The sequence below is a fragment of the Gopherus evgoodei genome, chromosome 12 (genome assembly GCF_007399415.2).
Source record: "Gopherus evgoodei ecotype Sinaloan lineage chromosome 12, rGopEvg1_v1.p, whole genome shotgun sequence".
NCBI classification, from domain to species: Eukaryota; Metazoa; Chordata; order Testudines; family Testudinidae; genus Gopherus; species Gopherus evgoodei.
This window is the reverse complement of record NC_044333.1, coordinates 36,974,203-36,980,694: the sequence shown is the minus strand read 5'-3', so window position 1 is coordinate 36,980,694 and position 6,492 is coordinate 36,974,203. Positions and strand designations below refer to the sequence as shown.

The following is a 6,492-nucleotide window of genomic DNA, read 5'->3' as shown; positions in this document are numbered from 1 at the left end:
GAAAAAATATTCCAGTTTAAATGTAACTTGCTGGTCACACTTGCCAATAAATATGCAACCAGATGAAATGATGATGAGGTTGGAATGTAATCAGTGCCCAGAGAGGGCTATCGGTGCTGTAGCAGCAACAGAAAAATGACATTTTGCTTCTTGTTAAAAACTAGCAAACCAATTTGGCAGTGACAGTGTAATGCCAAGAGACCTTGATTGCTGGTGGGCAGGATTGAACCAGGGACTTCCAGAACTTAGTGTATGAGCCACATCTGCATCAGCAGCTGGCTGTTAGCCAAGGCTGTAGAGCAGACTTACTTTCTCTCCTTCTCTCAGTGGTCTTGGTGCCACTAGACGGGACAGAGCACCACACCCAGGACGTCTGTGGGTTACACTAGTGTAAGGTGTGTCAGTCTCAGCTCTCCTTAGAGAGGCCTGGTGACATAACAGCTACAGCTGCTTAATTGAAATTGTTTGTTTTAGTGCCCATGGTAGAGTCATGCATTATAATGGAGTTTTCAATACACTGTACCTAGGTGATTGCGGTATATCTGCTTACTGTAAGAGGCTCTGTGGCATAATGGCTAGTGCATTGGACTTCTAGTGTGGTGATAAAGCAAAATCATTCAAAGGTTGTGGGTTCAAGTCCAACCAGAGTCAAACTGAGCACCGTCCAAGGTAATATGCAAAGTTGGGTGTTGAAAACAGGGCAGAAAAGCTGGCTGATTAATTGGTTTGTCAGCAATCTGAGCAGCAAGTGTTTTCTGCGGGCCAGACTATGATGCTCTTATTCATACAGAATAATACCTTACTCCACAAATCACCTCAGGTCCTTATGGGGCTCAGCCATGAGAGGTATTAAAATGCTACCTCCCATGGAAGTCAACCATTGGTTGTCAAAAGATATTGAAGGGACCTCAGTGCCTTGCAGAATTGCAGCCTTTCTTCCAGATAGAAGGCCAAATCTTCAGCTGGTGCCAATTAGTGAGGTCATCACACTATGCCAGCTGAAGGTGTGGCCCATAATTTTCTTCTGGATAGGTTCTGTACGGGGTGTGGGGAGACAGGGTAACATTCTAGAGCACACATGTTCTATTGTAATGTAAGTATTAGCTTATATTCTAAAGGAATTGGAACAAAATACACCCTGCATCTAGCAAATGTTCTCTGTAAAGGCACTTGTCAAACAGATGGCTGTAAGAGGAATAACAAATAAAGTTCGTGATTAACATAAACTTATGATTTAGTTTAGTGGCCAAGTTTTAGACTCTGTGACTTTTTAAATCATTTGTTTCAGCACTGTCCAAACTAAAAGGTTATTTAGTGGTCCCATCCCTGCCTCGTGTAGAGAGTGTCACCTGGACACTAAACCATCACAGTTGGGATTACGTTTATGCCAGCTTCATGAAGACTTCTCTCTCCAGAGTACGCTTGGTGTACACCAGACTGTGCCAAATTACACTCATTCTTCGTAGGAAAGGATCACCCTGACACTTTTCTCCTCACCAGGATATTACTTAGTTGAAACACTACTTCAGATGCACAATCTGCCTCTTCTTAATGCTGTTTAGGTATTTACCAATGAAAGCTGTAAAATTATGGATCATTACTCTGATCTCTTAATTGGTTGCTGTTATCTTCTTAAAGCAACTTCTCTGTAATGCTTCTATACTAACAGATTTGGGCATTCAATGTATTTTTTTAGCTTTGTAAAGAAGCAGCAAATCATGACAGTAATGTGAGACCAATTAATATAATTTCCCATTTCCCATATAGTGAACTATACCAGACCATTTGACTTTTAAGAACCCCTCTTCATTGAAGTCAATGGGGAGTTTTGCTTAAACACCAATTGCATGTTATAGACCCAGGAGTCATGCCTAGAGCAGGGCAAATACTTGAAAAACCCTGAGTTTTGAATAAAAGCACCCAGTTTTGTTTCCTGCTATTGACAGTATGTTAGTAGTAGTATTATTTTATTACTATCACAAATATTTGCATAACAATGGTGTGACAATTCAGGAACCCCTAGAGTTCCTTGAGTTTTAGCATAAATTTGTTCATTCAAAATAACATTAGTATCTGAAAGAACAGTTAGTTTACAATTCAAGGGCTCAAAGTTGTTTGTCCAAACTAGGAGGATATTTCTGACATCATTATCATTAGGGTCCTATCTTTATTTTTCACTGCTTATTAATAAAATAGTTCTGTTGAAAGCCATGTGTTCTTGTGCAGAGACCTTTCATCTATTTCAGAGAACAGTGCAAAAACATGAGTCGGGTCACATATCTCTGTTTGTTTTTTAAATCTGAAGTTATAATTTTGGATGGTTGTTATTATAATGTGCTGTATGGAAGCTACAGTTGGTATTTTTAGCCCCAGCCAGTTTGTGTGCAAGAGAGAACAGTTTCTCTCTAGATATCAGTTATATTTTTCTAGCTAACTTTTGACAAGAAAAGGGTCAGCAATAAACCAAAAGAAAACCCCAATGAAGTTACATTGCTAGTCACTTTTTCTTTGCTTTGGATTCACTGTTTTCAGCTGATCTCTTTAGGGACAATATTGAGGAAATTCTGTAATGGAAAACAGACATTTTTATACTATTGGAAAAGTAAAGAGAGTATTGTGCTGGGTATTTATTCCTGGCTTTCTTGCCCAAACCTTTGGCTTGAACTTGTACTATACTCTCCTGGCCTATCAATAATCATAGAAATAAGAGATGAAAATTACTTATTAGGTCATCTACATCCCTCTGCCAATGCGGGGCTGCTCCAGTGATTTGCTGAATATTAAATATCTTGAGCAATGAAGCCTCCATCACCTCCCTTGGGAGACCACTGCATGCTCTGATAGATCTTGCCATTAGGGCAGTTTTTCCTCATACTCGGCCTAATTTTCTCTTTACTTAATTTCCTCCTATTACTCCTAGGTTGCATCCCCTGGTATCCCCTAAACAACTACTCCCTTCCTGTGGGTTACAACCATTAGATATTTGTATGATTGTCATTCTGGCCCTCTTCTCCTTGCTTCCACCCTGAGTTGTCATTTGGCTAAGCTAGTCAGGTCTGGTTTTTAATAACTAAGTCCTGACAGTATCTTAATTCCTATTCTTTTTATGGCCCATGGGACAGAATGTGTCTCAAAACGAATTCCTTTTTAAAAGGTAAAATATATTCATAAATCCTATGAAATTATGATGACCCCCCTGCTCCTGGGAGAATCTCCAATGTCTCAATGGGTCTCGGTAAATATTTATACCTGATGAATTAGCAGCTGGCTACTAAGTGCCATGATTACTCCAGTAATTTTGTAAGCAAATGGAGATCTGGCATTTGGTGTTCAATGGATGCAGCACAATTTGTTCTGTTGGACTTTCAGAGAATTTACTCAGTGCTGGTGATATCATTGTTAAAATATCTGACTCTCCCAGTGTTTCCATCTACAAAACACTGAAGGATTTCTCCCCCCGTCCCATATGAAATTGGAGAAAACAAGAGCAGAGAACAGCAGAAGTGGATTGTCTTTCAGCTCTACATAAAATAGGCTGAATTGTGGCAGTCATCAGTATCCGATTGCGACTAAAACCTTCCCTCTGGTTTTGGTGGTACCTCAAGCTCAGTGAGTAGCAGAGCAATTCCATTTCTTGTCCCTTGTTCGGGATCTAAACTGAGCTGCGTTTCAGAACGTCCTGGCATTGGATACACTCCAGTCCACTGAGCCGCTCTGACCTCTAAATGTTGCGGTAACTCTATATGACTCACGTGTGACATCAATCTGAAAGCTACAAACCATTTCCTGTTGGTTTGTGGTAAAAAATCTTAACTCGCTGATGGCTAATGACATGGTGCAGAATGGAATAGAATTTATGGCAGTAGCATAAGAGCACCAAAGCACTTCACAAAGCAAACAAGTTAATAACTGAGAGAGCTGAGTAACCCACACCCGCTTCGTAATAGCGTGCATACAGTGCAGTCTGCCTGGTTGAGAGAGGGAATGTTGGCCTGGACAAAAGGCTACTAGTCTATTCCTTTTGAAAGGTGCCTCTATTTATAGTTATCTGCACTTTAACTAAAGGAACCAGTGCAACTCCACCAGGCAAGCTATAGGAACAGTAGGAGTCAAGCATCTATATCCCTGAGCTCTCTAACCATACTGCAAATGGGGTTAGATGAAATGATAAAAATGTTTACTCCACCGTTACCAAGGTTGCTTATGTGATCATATGAATTTATAACTAAACATATATATCATTATATATACACACATAATCATGAGTATAACTTCACTGCCTTATGACGGGAAAAATGGTTAGAGCAATTTTTTAGTGGAACTATTCACAAGAACCTTCTCCTTTCTCTCATTTGCTGGATGTACTGAGATTCAAAACCCTGCTGCTTATGCTTTCATGTAGTTTTTTCTCCCTTTGTTCTTTGTCTTGAAGTATAACAATGGGATCGGAGTATAGTAATAGGATGAATTTAGTTGACTGGGGTTTCAAAGAATCAACATTCCATGCTGTGCTCTGTGGAAGGTTCACGAAATTAGGATACATACACATTTATCTCTAAGACCTTTCAACTTGGAAAGGAAACAAACTTATGTAAAACATCACAGCTTAGATTTTAAACAAAGAGGATGTGCTCTGACCTGTGTAAGTAGAGTATTTACAGTTATAAGCCAGTATGATATATGTCTCTTACAAATAATAAATAGAGGTTGAGTGTTGAGCTATAGGATTCATAAGGCTAAACTAATAAAAGTAATAGTCTTTATTGACTAAAATGAGAAAGTTTTATACTTGGGCTATATTCCCAAAATAAATTTACTGGAAAATAAATGCAAAGTGATTCAGATATTGTTATAAAACCATTTTTATGTGTGCAGAAGATACAGGAGAATTAGGCTGTTCCTGCTTTCCTAGAAATTCCAACTCCCATTTTGAGTAGTTAGTCATAGTGAGACCCAAACAGCTTTTTAATAAGCCTTTTAATAAGCTTCTCTTATTTCAAATAAAAATCATGGGAAAATCTGTAAAAAACAAAACCAACTTTAAAACTGAAACCAGCCTGGTATCTTAGCAGAAATCCCCCCCACATTGCTGTCTGGGAGATCAAGGTTTAAATTCATATCCATGTATGCTTTCAAGCCAATACCAGCAGGAGCCACAAGTAGAACTTTTGAACTTTGCATTGTAAAACAGCAGAGCTGATGGAGACATGCTGCTAATTTTGCATGTGGAGATGTTCCAGGATTTCTCAGAGAAAGAGGCAGGTTCCTAAGCTAACAGGTTGTAGCATTCCTAAGTCCCCACTAGTGATCTCTATTAACTCTGCCAATTAATGATGTGGTCTTTAACCTCGTTATTAGCAGCAATGTGGCTTACACCAGCTAGCAGAAAAACAGAAGCATCCTCTCCGCCCCCCGTGCTATTACTTGCTACCATAGAATTTGAGACCCTCAGTATTGAGAAACTAATGCATCAAATGAAAACTGAAGGGATATAAAAAGCCAACAAATATTGGACTTCCTTGTACTCAGAAGAGGTGCACTTGCCAACTGTAAAACTGAAATACTTAGGTAGTTGGAGAATGGAATAAGATGTTGATTGTGAAGAAGACCAGCTTATCAAGAAATACAGAATTGTATATATGCCTCCTTGGGGGAAAAAGAAGAAAGAAACTACTTAAGACGGGATCCAAAGATTATTGCCAGCTAATTTACCAGTAATCAGCAAAGAAAAGTAAATTACCTGAGACTAACTTTATAAGACTTGCATCCGATGAAGTGGATATTCACCCACGAAAGCTCATGCTCCAAAACGTCTGTTAGTCTATAAGGTGCCACAGGATTCTTTGCTGCTTTATAAGACTTTCTAATGGAAAATACTGCTCTCATTCAAGCATTGAAGAAATAGCGTGACATGTTTTATTTGCATTGTTGTTTTTTCCCCAAGAAAAATAATTATATATAGACAAATGTCACCATTCGCCATCATTTACTACAGTATAAAGTTGCTAGCATTTTGTTTGCTCTGTATAAATACCAGGTATTTCAGATCAACCAGTTTCCTGCTATATTTAGAATAGGCCACATCAGTGGTAGCTGAGTAGTAATGGTTGGCACATGTTCACCTTTTAAACAGATTTGATCTTATATATTAGCTCTATTTACAGATAGGGCACAGGATGTTTCAATGACTTACCATAGTATTACACAGTGAATTGGCAGCAGAGTTTGTAATGGAAACCAGATCCCCTGAATCTCAGTCTTTCCAAGGATTAATAACTTTTTAAAAACTCAAGTGCGAGGGGAGCTAGGGGTGGAGAGTTAGCTGTATCTAAGGGGACCGAAAAAAAAGTCACCATGGCTGAACAACAAAGTGAAAAAAGCAATTAGAGACAGAGACATCTTTTAAAAATTGGAAGTCGAATCCTACTGAAAATAGAAAATAGAAAGCAACATAAGCTCTGGCAAGTCAAATGTAAAAGTACAATTAGGCAG

At 38.8% G+C, this 6,492-nt stretch overlaps 1 non-coding gene across 1 annotated transcript; it reads left to right on the top strand.

The window, feature by feature from the left end:
* The first annotated feature begins 557 nt into the window (after positions 1-557).
* Positions 558-651, top strand: TRNAR-UCU. The gene is made up of 2 exons: positions 558-594; positions 616-651. It is a non-coding gene; the product is annotated as a tRNA-Arg (tRNA).
* Positions 652-6,492: the final 5,841 nt, after the last annotated feature.